Genomic DNA, 17,630 nt, shown 5'->3' with positions numbered 1-17,630 from the left:
TCTCTCTCTCTCTCTCTCTCTCTCTCTGTCTCCTCCTTCAGCCTCCCTCACTCCCTCTGACTTTCTCTGTCTCTCTCCCTGTCTCTCTGCCTCTGCCTCTCTGTCTCTGTCTGTCTGTCTGTCTGTCTGTCTGTCACACACACACACACACACACACACACACACACACACACACACACACACACATATTCCTTAGCCAGCCAAACAAAACAGAACAGAACACTAAATTATTTTGATAGTGACTTTGTACAACTACTTTATGTATCTGTATTATTTACAGCTTATTTTTGCTATCTGAGGAAGGGAAAAAAAACCCCACCAGCAGCTGTGCCCCTTTACATTGCTGTTGCGATAATGACAACTTAATTTTCAAAGAAAATTGCTATGCTAATTGCCAATGCCCATAGAGATTGACAGAGATTGCCTTTTCACATAGAGACAGATAAGGAATTCCCTGAAGGACATATCTATCATCCTATCCTGTCAGATCCCGTGAATATTTGTTGATATGATAGTTTTACTTATGACACAAATTTTATAAATCAACATTAGAACCCAATCCTCAACACTGGCTAAACATTATTTACATCTATATCTATATAACATATGAAAAGCAACACTTATCTACTGTCACTATTCCATGTCACCAGTGAGGCAAATTCACAAAATCTGTTTCCTCTTCAATACATGAGTGAAGCAAGTCTGTATTTGAGCAGCTCACTGATGCCAACAGCATATGCTTTCCACCCATGGTGTATTAGAGCCAGTTCATCATGGAAAATAAGAATTGTTAAATATTCAATGTGAGCATTTACATCTCAGAAATTAACAAATGCTAAAATCTGCACTTAGGTTATTGTTTTGTAGATTGCATAGTCTTAAGAAAGGGATGAGGAATATGTTAATGATGGAGATTAAATTCAAGTGTGTCATATGTTATGTGTACATGTGGGTATTTAGAGAGCCGATTGCTAAACATGTACTAGCACATTCTTGATCCACAGCTCCAAAAGAGGATATGGGATTAGGATGGGATTTCCTTGCCATTTCTATTTGTCTCTTAAGTCCTCGAACAGTGTACACTATACCACACTTAATGGTTCTACCTTTGATTCTTGTCTAGAAGCCCTATTTGAGGAAGTATGCAGATTGATCATGCTTGCTTGGAATCTGACTCTGCTTCTAGACTCATCAGACTTTTCCACTTCTGCATTAGGCAGATCTGTTCCTCTCCCTGTGGTCCTATCCTGCTTTTCCTACCTTTTCTGAGTTATCTTTCTCCCTTAGAATCTAAACCTCTAGAGGGAACTGCTTGTCTCTTTTGTTTGTATTTATATTCTCTTTTCTACTAATCACATGCCTGGAGCATTTGTTGTTCAGAGGTGAGCAGATGCTTTATCAGTCTTCTCTGACCCAACCTACTTCCTTCAGTCCTCTTCACTATGGTTTCCCAAAGCTGGCTTCCAGTTCTCTCTCTACTGTCATCTTTTCTTGAAGATTTTCTGAATCCCCAACACCTGCCTGCTAATCTCTTCCAAAGAAGAAAGCCACCTGATATATGTAGTACTAAACAAAAAGAAAAGCAATATAGTAAACATTTATACAGCATCTACTATGTGCCTTAGCACTATGCTAAGCACTTAAAAATATTATCCCTTGAATTCTCAAAATAATCCTGTAAAGCAGATGCTATTATTGTCCCCATTTTATAGTAGAGGAAACTGAGGCAAATAGATATTTTTAAGTAACTGGTCCAGGATCTTTCAGCTAGAGGGAATGTGGACTCAGGTCTTCCTGTCTCCTCACTTAGCACTTTATCCACTCTCCTGTCCTTAAAATTCCTGAGTGAAGGGATAACGTGACTCCTCTCACCATATAGAATGCTTTAAATTTTGGAGACTTCCCAGTTGTCAGACATGCAGACCACGGACAAAATGAATGGCAAACTTGGATGTTTTGTCCATTTGCTAGGCTTATATTACCTAAGGCATGAGGCCTCTCATTCAAACTCCCATTCACCTTTGGCTGTAAAGATAATGATCTCATACACACAAGGGTGAGCCCTCTAGCAAAGTTACAGATGTTTCACAGATCCCCATCCCAGGCAACAGGATGAGTCAGACCTCCCACACCTACTGCTTCCACTTCAATGGGAACCAACTGCACTACTCAAAAGATACTAAAGAACATATTTTCTAATGGAGACAACAAATAATATCTCTCCCCGCCAATCACCACAACTAGAATGCTGGAAAGTCAAAGGAAAGGTTGAGAAGTAGGTGAGCCAGAAACTCTGATAGCTTCTATATGACCTGCTTAATCTGAGCATATAACCTTCATATCAAGCCTATCTAATTCATTTACATCACCAATTGTGGACTTATTTGATATACATTTAATCAACTGTATATAATAGATTACCTATGTATGTCATTGCCCATTCTATGAACAAAGACAACGTTTTTTACCCTAAAATTACATCATGTTTGCTTTCATATATCACATATTTATCTATTTATCTACATGCATTTCATCCATGTGCTTTTATCATACATATATTTTGTCTTCATTCCATCTCTCTCAATGGAATATAAAACTATTAAGAAAAAGGACTATTTTATTTTACTTTTTTTCTTTGTATCCCCAGCAACTAGCATAGTTTTGAAAATAAGTATTTTATAAATAACTGCAGAATTGAATTAAGCCATAGAATTTATTTAATCTTCTTCAAGTCTCCTACATAGATATCTCCACCGAGTCTGTTTCTTTATGGCTGTCAGAATGCATATATAACTGCTCAGCCTTTGGCACAGTATCATCTGCCATTAGAGGTTTAATAGGTGTTTGATGCTGCTGTTGCTGATGATAATGAAGATAGGAGGTACATAGGTAGAATTCTCTAGGATATAAAAAGCAGAATAGAGTTTCTTAGTCTCCCAGAACATAAGAAGAAACTGTAATGAATTTTAGGAATAATCTAATTCAATCACATCTTTTTGCCAGTGTGGAAATGGAAGTCTAGAAATTGTGGAAGAAGGGTATGTGGAAGAGCCCTAGCTCTGAAGTCAGAGAAGCTGGATCCAAATCCTATCTGTCCTTGGGCAAATCAATCAATCCCTCTGAGCCTCAATTAGCTTCTCTGTAAAATGAAGAGTATTGGTCTAAATAAGCTATGCGTTCCCTTATAGCTCTAAATCTATATTATTATCAACCAAACTGACTTGTCCAAAATTATACAGAAAGATAAGAATGGCAAATAACCTAAATCTCTAGAATCTCCTCTAGCACTTTGACCTCTACAGTATTGATGAATGCAGTAAAGAATTATTTTGAAGACTCTCTAGATTTAATCCTTATTCAAACAAAGACAATCCTTCAACACATTGTTACCACCAGGTCTGGAACTTTTAGGTCTCTGCATACAATGGCAGTTGGCTGTAGGTTTGAGTGGTGCCTTAAAGATTATTTAGTAAAAGCCCTTAATTTTTTCGAAGCATAAAGAAATAAAATCAATGATGTTCTTCTAGATCAGTGATTCCCAAAGTGGGCACTACTTCCCCCTGGTGGGTGCTGCAGCGATCCAGGAGAGCAGTGATGGCCACAGGTGCATTTATCTTTCCTATTAATTGCTATTAAAATTTTGTAAAAATTAATTTCCAGGGGACTAAGTAATATTTTTCTGGAAAGGGGGTGGTAGGCCAAAAAAGTTTGGGAACCACTGTTCTAGATCCTGAAAATGAAAGAACAAGTTTGGGACAGGTAGGACTCAACCTTAAGGTTCTTTTCCCAAATCTAACACTTAAATACTATGTCATACTGTCAATATAAGCCACCCCTTGATTGACATCACTTCCAAATGGTCATATTTTCTTTGCTCTCTGAAGATCACTCCCCTTTTGGTATCCTCTGTTTTCAGAAATGATAATAATACCAGTAATAATTGGCATTTATGTTGCACTTAAGTTTTTCAATCACTTTAATACATTATTATCTCATTTACTTGTCTCAGCATCCCTGTAAGGAAGGCACTACTATTATTCCCATTTTACAGATAAGATAATAGGGGCTCAGAGAGAAGAAAAACTTGTCCAGACCTACACAGCTTGAAAATGTCTTCAGCATGATTCAGGTTTTCCTAACTCCAGATATGACATTCTTTTATACTATGCTAACATACATTTCTTGAACTGATACTATGTCATATTGATTAATTCTTTATTTCTACAACCTAGTACTTTGTCTTACACACATAGTAGATGTTACCAAATGTGGTGTTGAATTAAATCTTCAATACCTACCCTCAATTTGCATCTATCTCTCTGATTCCTTTCCCTTTTCTCTCCCCAGTAAGTAAGTTATGAATGGATATTAATAAATAGTTCTCAGAAGGAAATATGAAACTATTAACAACCAGGTGAAATAATACTCTGTATCACTAATAAAAAAATGAAAATAAAAATAACCCGGAAGTTTCACCTCATACCTTGAAAATTGGCAAGAATGACAAAAGATGGTAATAGTCAATAATGGAGAGGTCAAAGAAAGATAAGTTTTATTGTTTAGTTTTTCATTCATGTCCAATTATTTCTGACTCCCACAGACCATAGCTATCTATAGGATTTTCTTGGCAAGGACGATGGACTGGTTTGTCCTTTCCTTCTGCAGTTGAACAGAAATTAAATGACTTGCCCAGAATCACTGTCTACTCTGTCACCCCACTGCTATCAGGTCACCATGCCTCACAAAGGGTGGAATTGGTGAAAACTTGGCAGAGGAGAATTGTTTTTCTGGCTTTAAGAAAGGACACACATGGTTTTATGGCCATCTACAGGGAGAAGTCACTAGAAGGAGAGAAATACTCTGCTAAGCAGCTGACATGGAGAGGAACTGGCACCTCAGGCATGTCCCAATTTTCAGCAAGCTTAAAAAGATGAAATCTTCTCCCTAGGGGAGAACAGTCTCTCTCCTTTGAGTAGAGGTTGCTTCCCATGTGGTATATTTTAATATATATTATTTCTTTGATTTCTGTTTTCTACATGCTTATATAAAAGGGTTTATTCACAATTCAATATCTGTCATGGTCCTTGTGTAGCTAATGTTTGATGAGAAAGGAGTTAATCCTCCTGATGTTACAAGGGCCATCCCTTACTTTTAAAGGGATAGTAACCTAAAAAAGTAACTTGAACTTAAAAATTTCCCCCTAGACTAAAAATATTTAGGGGAGGAGCCAGATAGACATGTTTATAGACTAGTGACTAAAATGACCATACTCTTTTGATTTATACCCAAAGGAGCCAGTTGAGGAGAAGAAAGTCCTGGATATACATCAAAATAGCTATAGCAGAATTTTTTTATTCAAAGATATATGATTTTACCAATTACATGTAATAACAATTTTCAACATGTATTTTGAAAAATTAAAAGATTCAAATTGCCTCCATCCCTCCCCCTCTTGGAGAAGGTAAACACGTTGATGAGAATTATTCATGTATTATCTTGCGAAGCATACTTCCATTTTGGTCATTGTTATAAGAGAATACACATATAAAACTAAAGCTCCCAAATAAAATCATTAATAAACCAATGTGAAAGATAGTATGCTTTGATTTGCTTCTAATTCCAAGAGTTCTTTCTCTGGCAGTTAATAGTATTTTTTTTTTGTCATAAATCCTTCAGAATTGTCTTAGATCGTTGTATTGCTGAGGACAGGTAAATCTTTCACCACTGATCATTGTATAGTATGGCTATTCCTGTGTACAGTGTTCTCCAGGTTCCAGAGCAAAATTTTTTGTGATAGTAAATAAAGGTAGATTTCCATTAGTTGGGGAATTGCTAAACGTACTGTGGAGCATAAATGTAATGGAATAATAATGTGGTATGACAATTAACAAATGTAATGGATGCAGAAATGAATGGAAAGATTTGCATGAACTGATTCAGTGAAATTAAATCATGCCAAGAAAATACATTACCCAACGTAGTACAGCAATGTAAATGGAAAGAACAATGACCATAAAAACAATCAGAAGTGGATGTCGCAAAATTAAAAAAGACAACAAGCATGGTCCCAAAAAAGGCATAAGAGAAAACAAACCCTACTCAAATCCTTTGCAGAAGCCAAAGATCTAAGAGAATGACATACTTCATGTTTTTAGACATTTTTAATATTGGTTTTGCTGATTACATTTACCCCTTTTTTCCTTTTTCTTTAAATTATTATTTTTATGTGATATTGTTTTCTGAGAAAGAGGATGGATAGGGATATTCTGGTGATATCAAAAACAAAGGTTATCAACAAAATGTATTTTAAAAATAATTATGAATCCCTTTTCCATTCCTACAAAGTCTCAAGTTTAGCTAATGGTCAACTTAAGTTCTTACTTCTCAGTTCAAGAGTTAAACCTCTCAATATTGCATTTTCACAGAGAGGTTCTTTTTGAATGATAGTATTTCAGATATTGTAACAAATGATAAGAGAGTTTTGTTGTGGGCCAATTCATCCCAGCATTGCTCAAAACCTGTTTTATAAGGGATCATGTCCTCTGTCCTTTCTTAAATGCAGTTTTGGTTATAGCAACAACAAAATAAACACTATTATATTATAAGATAGTTTTTGGTTTTATGGTATAATAGCTAAAGAATGAGCGTCAGAGTCAGAATGACTGGAATCAATTTCCCCATCTGACACATTGGTTTTGTGACTGGGAAAGTCACTTAACTTTTAGTGCTATAACTTAGAGGTATCAAACTTATATAGGAACAGGGTGATTATATCTTTCATACATATTACTGCAGGTTGCAAATTAAGTTAGAATACTATATTTTAATATTATATATAATTCATTGACTTTTTATTTATTTTTTATCTACTTCCCAGCTACATTTTAATCTTTGCCTATACTGGGAGTGTTATCAGCTGCATGCTTTGGATTGTTGTCACCTCTGCTCTAGGCAGCTTTCTGAGACTATTAAATTGCAGAGAAAGTGACAACTTGCATTGTTAGTGGAAATTTCCCTCATCTGGAAGTTCTTCATATAAGTGAAATGACAGATCACTACTCTGTCCCTATCCTTTATGGTTTACAAATCTTTGATCTCTAACAACTTTGTGAGATCATTCCTGTAAGCATTATTTCCATTTTAATATGAGAACTCAAGCCTAAAAGGAGCTAAGCCACACCTCTCTGCTCTCCTTTATACTATTTTCCTTTTCATACCAGTTATTTTCTGTCATGCCATTGTAATAAAATATATCCTTTCATCCTCTCCCTTTTTCCATCTCTCTCTCAAAATTGTAACAAAATTCTGAATACTGTTCACAAAGGACGTGTTAATAGGTTACTCCTCTAGTCTACTCAAAATTTTTGTTCCTTGTGGTTTTCCAAACCATAATATTCCCTTTCTTCCAACATTCTACCCTTCTCTTTCCTCCATATTAGGATAAAAGCTCTTTCTTCATTTCAAGTAAATCTTCTGAGATTTCTCTGAAACCATTCGTTTCATCATATAACATTCTGTCAAAATTCATAAAGAAAACCAGTACAACATTTTATACTACAACATTCTAAAATCAAACCATTTATAAAGACATAAGTCTGATCAATACAGTGACTAACTATAGTTCCAAAAACTGATGAAGAATGCTTCTTTTCCAGTCATTCAGTCATGTCCAGCTTTTTGTGATCCCATGAATCATAGCACACTAGATTATTGTATCCTCTACTATCCTCCAAAGGATGTCCTAGCTCAGGTTTTTTGCTTCCAAGATAATTGTTTATTCATATCATACTCTGTTGTTCACTTCTCCTTTAGTCTTCAATCTTCCTCAAGATCAGGGTCTTTTCCAATGAGTCATCTCTCCTCATTATGGCCAGAGTATTTAAGCTTCAACTTCAGTATTCATCTTCCAAAGAACAGAAGAATATTAACCACTTACTTACAGAGAAATGGTAGATGAAATACACAGAATGAAATACACAGTTTTGAATAAGGGCAATGTAAGAATTTGTTAAAATAGGTTATATACATTGGTTAAAGGAGTTTTATGTTATTAGTATTAATCTTTTTTATTTAATTTTCCAGATTACATGTCAATATAATTTTAATAATCCTTTTCTGACACTCTACACTCCATGTTCTCAACCTCCTTCCCACCCCTCTACCCTCTTCAAATGGCAGTTAATATAGTATGTTTTGTACATGTGTTATCACCCAACATATAGTTCTATGTTTACTATATTGTGAAAGAAAACATATCATTTAACTAAAGTAAAATTTGTGAAGGAAATAAGGTGAAAATGATATATTTCAATCTGCATTTAGACAGTAATAATTCTTTCTGTGATGGTGGATAGTTTTTTTCATCATGAATTCCTTGGAGTTAACCAGGATCCTTGCATTGCTGATAATAGTAAAGTGATTCACAGTTGATTATTGTACATTATTGCTATTACTGTGTAATGTTCTCCTGATTCTGCTCACTTCACTTTACAATGCTTCATGTAAGACTTTCTAGGTTCTTTTGTTAACTTGTTCATCATTTATGACTCAATAGTATTCCTTTACAATTATATACCGCAACTTGTTTAATCATTCCCCAACTGATGGACATCCCTTCAGTTTACAGTTCTTTACCACCATAAAAAGCTGCTAAACATATTTTTGCACAAATAAGTCTTTTCTCTCTATCTTTGACCTCTTTAGAATATAGATCTAGTAGTGGTATTCCTGGGTCTAATAGTATTATTCTTTATCTCCCCTCTGCCCCAGTGGAGAGAAAAAGGGAGAGGAGGAAAGGAAAGAAAACAAATGCTTATTATTAAAAAAAAGAATATAAGCCCTTTGAAGCCATGAACTGTATCTCCTTTGCACTTGCCTTTCCTTTCCACCATATCCACATACTTCTTAGGACAGAAATTAATCAATTCTATTCCTACCTTTAGATGCCATTCATGTAGACTCAGTTTTATACCTCTCATGAACAATATCTGCAATTTAAATCTACTAAAGATTTTTTTCTGAATATATCGTAGAAATGTTCTGTACTTTTTAAAAAAAGAACCAACTTCATTGCCAATTTTCACTTGGATTCCAAACTTTCATTTATGCCATCTATAAAGCAAACCACTTCTTAACTAGAAATACAATAGGAAGTCCAATTTCATTGAAATGCCAAGAAAAAATATTCTCAAATATGAATTTTTCTCATTGATTTTGAGGTATTGTATTTCTTTTGATTTTTTTCAGTATGGCTTTCAAACCAAAAAATCATGAGGGAATGAATGGATAATTGTGTTTATGTTTTCTGAAGACCTCCAAAATCCACAGTAACTTAAGAAAAAAGAAAAAAAAGACTAAAGAAGTTAACAAAGAACAAAAACCTATGAAAGAATCAGTAAAAGGCCTCTTATGGCTTAACCTGCTCTCAGAATATGCCTGTTAAATAAATTTTTTACGTGATCTGCAGTGGATGCCAAGGCAGTACATATGGTGAAACTTTAAACAAATACTTACCCAAGTAATAACCCACAAAGGAATTAAAGTTCCTAGCCACAGATTTAATTTTTTTCACCCAAACTGTTAAAAGTTATGCCATTCCTTTCACAGGAGTATGTAGGTTGGCTAATGGATTTAACACTACCATTTGGTCTAATTTCCTGATGTCTGTTCCAATCACTATATAAGCCACTTTACAAGGGAAAGAATCATAGCACTTTATCTCCCCTTTTTTTCTAGCCTCTCACGCAGGCAATCTGTTATTTCTTCCCTGATGAAAGATGAGGTTAGGTGAAAAAGAAAAGATTCTGTAAAAAAGAGCAATTTGAATGTGTTATAGCTATCTCTGAAACCATCGTGACTGAGATAAATATGATTTCCATCACAAACCATACTTTAAGGAGGAGGAGTTGGGGGAAGGGTACATAAGAGAAAACGTCTGCTCTATTTATGTGGCATATATTTCTGGTTTTGAAAATGTTCTTGCTTCCCTTTTGGCCTCTATTTTTACTATCTTCCAAATTTTAATATTACCTTGTTGCTAACAAAATCTTCTGTTAATAATAGTTCCATAAATAGAGAGTCTCTCATGGGGTATTCTGTATGCTGTTTCTTAGAGTATATATCTTCTTTCCTAGAGGAAGAGTATTCCATCTGTGAAGCATTACCATTTGACCAAAAAGCATTCTCCAACAAGGCCTTGAAACCCAACTGGGGAGGAAGATTTGGGACCATGGATTCATTTCCCACAGATTGGATCCAGACTGAGGATCTTGATCACAATTGTAATCAGGTCTCAAGGCTAAGTGAAAGTATAGGGGAAACATTCACCAAATTTTTAATTAGTCAATGATGGGTACTCTTTTGTATTTCTAGGATATTATCTGCTAGCAGGGTGGAAATGTTAGGACAATGTTGCTATTAGTGCCATTATTACTCCTGTCTTTGAGTCCATTCACAGAATCATAAAGTTTCAGAATTGGGTGATACCTCAGTAGCAATCTAATCCAATCCATTCCTGAAAAAAGAATCCCACTAAAAATATGCAATAAAAAGTAATCTAGACTTTGAAGTCCTACAATTAAGAAGTTGGGAGAACCAACTGCTTCTGAAGTAGTTCCTTCCCCTTTTGAGTGTCTCTGATTGCTAATAAATTTTTGTGATTTTTTTCCCTGACTTCAAACCAAAATATGTCCCCTTGAAAGATTGATCAATTAATCCTACTGCAGCTCTCAACATCCAAGTGTTCTCTTCCACACATCAAATGTTCAAATATCTAAGGACAGATATCATGTCAACTAGCATTTAGGAAGTAACATTTGCTTAGCACATTCTAAATGCCCAGAAATGATTTAATGCTGTCCCTTTATAATCTTTTTTTATAATACAATTCTTAGATATTTCAACCAGTTTTCATATGGTATGAATGTCAGAACCTTCACCATTCTCATATTCCTTCCCATCAGCTTATGAATACTCATGTGCTACAAAAAAGGAAAGATATTCCTTTTGTAGTTTGGATTAATAAGCCACCAGCTTTGATCATTCCTATAAAATGTATAGACTATATAGGCTTCAGGTATTCTCCTTCATTACTTCAATAAACATTCAACACAAATATAGTATTTAAGAATCTATGGTGTACAAAAATAACTATGTTAGAATATAGGAGAAATAAAAAAGACAAATAAGACTAACTCTTTTTAATAAGGTTATAATTTAAAGGAACAGACATATGCACATATATGTATATATACATATATATATTTATATGTAATTTATGGGTATATACAGATATATACCCTGCATGAAGCTGCCCCAACCAGTGGAATTTCATTATCTAAAGTCAGAACCAAATCAGATATCTCAACATGTAATCCTTCAACCTTTTGCTGGATGAACCTCAGTGCACCACCTAAGCCTCTATTTTTTCATTCAGGTTGTTTAGTGTCAAAGTAACATTAATAATTTTATATAAATATTCCAATTAATAGAGCCATGCACTTATCAGTAACAGCCCTATTCATTGAGAAGTATCATTTTTGTTTTCCTTTGATTTTTCCCACACCAAAGAATCTTCTGTAACAGAGGGGAAAATGAAACAAAAGGAAAGCATCATGAGCATTTTAAAGTTCAACTTCTGCACAGTTAAGATCACTGGTTCACTTCTAATTTCAAAAAGGAATTTCTGAAGAAGTCATGATTCAACTCTAATCAATCATTCTATTCATTATACACATTGCTCTAGGGATCAGCACTTTTTCATGGCTCTGTTCTGGGAGATGGATTGCAGTTACCCAAGCTTTGGGTCATTTCTAAAGCCACTAGAGAATTGCCATTTCTATCTAGTTATTAAGTAAGAAATTATATAGTTCCTCAAGTAGGAAGTGCCCCTTTTTTCTACCTTCTGATATACTTTCAGTCTTTGAATCTCATCCTAATCTAGCGAACTCTTCTCCCACACCCACTGTGATTCTTTTGGCTACCAGACATAAAACTCAGAGGTACTTTGTATCCCTTGTGCATCAAGTATTTCCTTCCTAAGTCTGCTGAATATCTAAACAGCACAACCCAAGCTAACTGAACCTAGACTTCTTATAATCTCAGATCTTTATAAAAACGTGTATTAAATGCTTTTGTAACACACAAACAACAAGATGGAAGACTAAACATTTCTCTCATTTCTGTGACCTTTGGAACCTCTCCAAAACAGAAATTCTGTACAAAGAGAAAGCAACTTCAACTATCTCCATGTACTAGCACACATAGAATCTAAAAAAGGTTTAAAAATAAAACATAAAATAATGTTTACTAACCTTGACCTCACTCAGCACCCCTCTTTCACCTCTCATAATACCAGTAGTGTAGCTACACAAATAGATCCAAGGAAGGAAATAGGCTCACAACAAAACCACCCTAACATTCTGGTTTGCCCCATCTATTTTTTGGGCTGTGGGACCTCAGCTCTGGCCTAGGGAAATTTTCCTGTGAGAAATAGCCAGATAGAATTAGGCAGAAACAGTTATAGTTCCTCACAATAGCAAACAAAAAAAAATCTGGGTGCCATAACCATGTAGCAATAGCACTGCAAAGCTTCAAACTGCTGGTGAATTGTAAGTTGCTCAGCATGGAAGATGGTAAACGTACTTTGGGATCCAGCCTTAATGGAAACAATAGTCAAAAAGAAGGGATTCAAAATTTATGGTCTGCACAGCAAAACTAATGGGCTGACTAGAAAAATTGGAATCTACAACAGCAACCCTAATCAAAGAAACAAAAGAAAGAAAATGAAAATATATAGAAGCAAAATACAATCTAGAAAGAATAACGACCCCCCCCAAAAGACATTAAAAGGACAATATATTAACTATACATGTAGAGTATACTAATCTTGAAGACAGGATAAATAAAGACAACCTAACAGTCATAGGTCTCCCAGAGAAAACAACACAGTGAAAAACCTTAACATTATAATGAAGAAAATAATAGAAAAGAACTTTCCAGAACTTCTAAACAGACACATTGAAATTTCAATTGAATGAATTTATAGGACATCTGCAGAAAAAAGGAAAAACAAAAAACCTATGCTGCAAAGAGCACGACACATAGTGGTTAAATTTAACAATTCAATTCAGAAACAAGTTTTATAAGCAATAAGGAGAAATGCATTCTATTTTACACACACTGGAAAACAAAAGAAGAAATGGAATAATGTGTTCCAAGATGCAAAATGGAATTCAAAACACAGCAAAGGATGATCTACCCTACAAATCTAAACTTAACTTTACAGAAAAAACGATATAGTTCAATAATAAGGAAGAGTTTGGAACATTTTTATGGAAAAATCAATGAAAAGATTATTTGCTTCCTGAACTACAGAAATACATAGGTGTGAATAAAGGCAGTAGGCAAGCTTAGCAACAACAACAGTGATAACAGAGACCACAGTCAGTGTTTGTTTTTAAATATAACAGAAGGAGACAGAGGTAAAGAGTTTGAAATCTGGTAAACTTAATAATTAAGAGGCAAGAAGGAGCATAATGGATTGAGACTGGTAACACCCTATGTCCAGGTAAATAAAGATGTCTTTCTTTTTTTTCTTGCTCTTTTTTTTTTCCTTTTTACTACACTACAATATGGAAGGGGCCATGAAAGATGAACAGGAGAGAGAAAGATACAAAGGAGTTTTTGTTGTATTGGGGTCAAAACAAGGACCAGAAATGAGGGAAAGGTAACTTCTATGGTCTCAAAAAAAAAAAGAAACACAAAAAGGGGAGGAAAAAGAAAAAAAAAGGATAGAATTGAAAAAGGACCACAGGAGGAAGAAGGACTGATTTTGATAATGGGAGATGATTGAGCTAAGGAATGCTTCTGTTGGTGAAGGTAGTTGATCTGTAAAGGGAGATGGGGACTTTACATTGAATGTAGCCTGAGCCATCTGGTGATTGCAATATCTTTTGAAATTACACTGTGAGGGAGTTGGAAACCTTAGAGCAAACCAGCACCTGAAAGAGTGAGTGAACTTACACAATGGGAGATTTTGAGGCAAATATGGGGGTGGAGGGAGTAACCAGTATAGGGTATAAATCAGCAATGTATTGCATAATCAGATATATGTGGAGAAGGGGACATTAGCACAGGACAGTGTTCTCTCTGACATATATAAAAAGTGGCACTGTTTGAGAGTAAGGCACAATGAGAAAAGGGAATACATATGACAAGTCCTACAAGATTGTGAAGAAAGTACCTAGCAAGGAAAGCCTAGAACAGACACTTTAGGAGCTTTGATTGCATGAGAAATACAGAGAAAAGGGACAGACAGATCAGATTATTATAGATGTCATGAATCAAAGAATGAGGGTCTAGAAGAGATAGAAAAAGAGGCTAGAAAATGAAGTGAGAGAAATACATTTTGGAAAGGGGGCACAAAAAGTGAAAGTAAAAATAAACTAATGAGAAATAGTAGTTATAGGAGAGGATAAAAAGGAAAATATATATGACTGAGAGAAAAAGAAGGGAGAGTAATACAAAAAATAAAAGCTGGAGAAAAATGATGGATAAATAAATAAAGGGATAGAAAGGCATAACAATTGAGAAGGGGGAATCAAGGGTAAAAAGAAGAGTTAGTGAAACAGAGTCACTTAAAAAATTAAGGTATTAATAACTATAGTACATAAAATTATATTTACCACAGAAAAGGAGAAAGAATATGACTTGAAAAAATTATTTATTAGAGTCAAATTGAAGAAATAGAAAATATACTCAAAATTTAAATGTGAATTGATTAAATAAATCGGTAGAACAAAAAAATTGATAGACTGGACAAGAAATAATCATTGACCTTTTAGAATTCCAATTTGTCTAGACTTCCGGGTTAAGATGGCTGCAGAGTAGTTGCAGGACTCTTTACTCTCCTTGTCACCATCTTTACATGATACATCAAAAAGACAAAAAAAAACAAATCCAGATGAAAGAATGGACTCCACAATAGGGTGCAGCATTGAAGCTACATGGGATTTGGGCATTTCCATGCTATAAGGAGGTGAAAAAGCTCCCACCAAAACACGAGCTGATCAGTACTCCCCAACAACAGAGCCAGAGTCAGTGCACCAGAATTAAAGCGAGCTTCTAGCAATCTCTAGAGCAGTGGTTCCCAAACTTTTTTGGCCTACTGTCCCCTTTCCAGAAAAAATATTACTTAATGCCCCCTATCACATACTATCACTGCCCCTTTACAGTTATTCACACCCCCAAATGCACCTGTGGCCATCACCACCCACCTGGATCACTGCATCACCCACCAGGGTGTTGTGGTGCCCACTTTGGAAATCACTGCTCTAGAGTCTTCGCAGCTGACTAAGTGTACCAAGGAACTACTCCTGAAAGCAGCTAGACCTGAGACCCCAGGAGACAAAAGAGTGTGGACCTTGGGTGCAGATATAGAGTGAAGAGGGGTGGCAGACAGAAGCATTGAGGAGACTACTAGAAGAGTAGACTCAGACAAAAACTGCTCCATACACAGAGAGCCTGCCCTCCTCCCTCAGACTTCTTGCTGAGAAGGAAAATCAGCATAGTGATGGCAAGCAATAGCCAAGAAATAACCACCAGAAAGAACAAGAAAAAGGCACTAACCCTGAATAATTTTTATGGAGAAAAAATACAGACCCCAGAGCAGACAGAAGAGGAGAACAAACAAGTGAACACACTCCCCAAAATGGAAATTGGTCACAAACTCTTGGAGTTCAAATCTGAGGTCATGAGAAAGGTGGAAGAGATTTGGCAAGAAAAGTGGGAAATAGTTCAAAAAGAAAATAACAGTTTAAAAGACAAAATTTCACACTTAGAAATTGAGGTTCAGAAATAAAATGAAATAATAAGCAAATTGAAGAGCAGAAATTATAATTTTTTCTAACTCTTGCTTGGTTTTAAAATTTTCCCTTTCCCATAGATCTGATAAGTATACTATTCTGTGTTCACTTAATTTGCTTATAGTTTCCTTCTTTATATTCAAGTCATTCACCCATTCTGATTTTATCTTGGTGTAGGGTGTGAGATGTTGATCTAAACCTAATCTCTCCCATATTGTTTTCCAATTATCCTAGGATGTATTGTCAAATAGTGGATTTTTATCCCAAAAGTTGGGCTCTTTGGGTTTATCATACACTGTTTTGCTGGCGTCACTTACCCCAAGTCTATTCCACTGATCCTCCCTTCTATCTCTTAGCCAGTACCATATTGTTTTGATGATTGCTTTATAGTATAGCTTAATATCTGGTACTGCTAAGCCACATTCCTTCACGTTTTTTTTTCATTATTTTCCTTGATATTCTTGATCTTTTGTTCTTCCAAATAAACTTTGTTATAGTTTTTTTCTAATTCGGTAAAAAATTGTTTTGGTAGTTTTATAGGTATGGCACTAAATAAGTAAATTAATTTAGGTAGAATGGTCATTTTTATTATGTTAGCTCGTCCTACCCATGAGCACTCAATGATTTTCCAAGTCTTTAAATCTAGGCTTAAATGTTTGGAAAGTGTTTTGTAGTTGTGTTCATATAATTCCTGGGTTTGTTTTGGTAAATAGATTCCTAAGTATTTTATATTGTCTAGGGTTATTTTAAATGGTGTTTCTCTTTCTAACTCTAGCTGCTGTGATGTGTTGGAGATGTATAGAAATGTTGATGATTTATGTGCATTTATTTTGTATCCTGTAACTTTGCTAAAGTTGTTGAGTATTTTACTAGCTTTTTAGTTGATTCTCTAGGATTTTTTAAGTAGACCATCATATCATCTGCACAGAGTGATAGCTTAGTCTCCTCATTGCCTATTTTAAAACCTTCAATTTTTTTCTTCTCTAATTGCTACTGCTAGTGTTTCTAGTACAATGTTAAATAATAGAGGTGATAATGGGCATTCTTGTTTCACTCCTGATCTTATTGGGAAGACTTCTAATTTATCCCCATTGCATATGGTGCTTGTTGATGGTTTTAGATATATAATGTTTATTATTATTAGGAAAGGACCTTCTATTCCTATACTTTCTAATGTTTTCCATAGGAATGGGTGTTGTATTTTGTCAAAGGCTTTTTCAGCATCTATTGATATAATTGTGTGGTTTTTGTTGGTTTTTCCTTCTTGATATGGTCAATTATGTGAATGGTTTTCCTGATGTTGAATCATCCTTGCATTCCTGGTATAAATCCCATCTGATCATAATGGATAACCCTCATGATCATTTGCTGGAGTCTTTTTTTTAACATTTATTAATATTCATTTTTAACATGGTTACATGATTCATGCTCCACCTTTCCCCTTCAACCCCCCCCCGCACCCCCCACACCCATAGCCGATGCGCATTTCCACTACTTTTGTCATGTGTCCTTGATCAAGACCAATTTCCAAATTGTTGGTAGTTGCATTGGTGTAGTAGTTTCCAGTCCACACCCTCAATCATGTCCACCCCGACCCATGCGTTCAAGCAGTTGTTTTTCTTATGTTTCCTCTCTTGCAGTACTTCCTCTGAATGTGGGTAGCTTTCTTTACCATAAATCCCTCAGAATTGTCCTGGGTCATTGTATTGCTGCTGGTACAGAGGTCCATTACATTCAATTTTACCACAGTATATCAGTCTCTGTGTA

Source organism: Gracilinanus agilis, chromosome 2, assembly GCF_016433145.1.
Source record: "Gracilinanus agilis isolate LMUSP501 chromosome 2, AgileGrace, whole genome shotgun sequence".
Taxonomy (NCBI): Eukaryota; Metazoa; Chordata; class Mammalia; order Didelphimorphia; family Didelphidae; genus Gracilinanus; species Gracilinanus agilis.
This window is presented reverse-complemented; position numbering follows the sequence as displayed.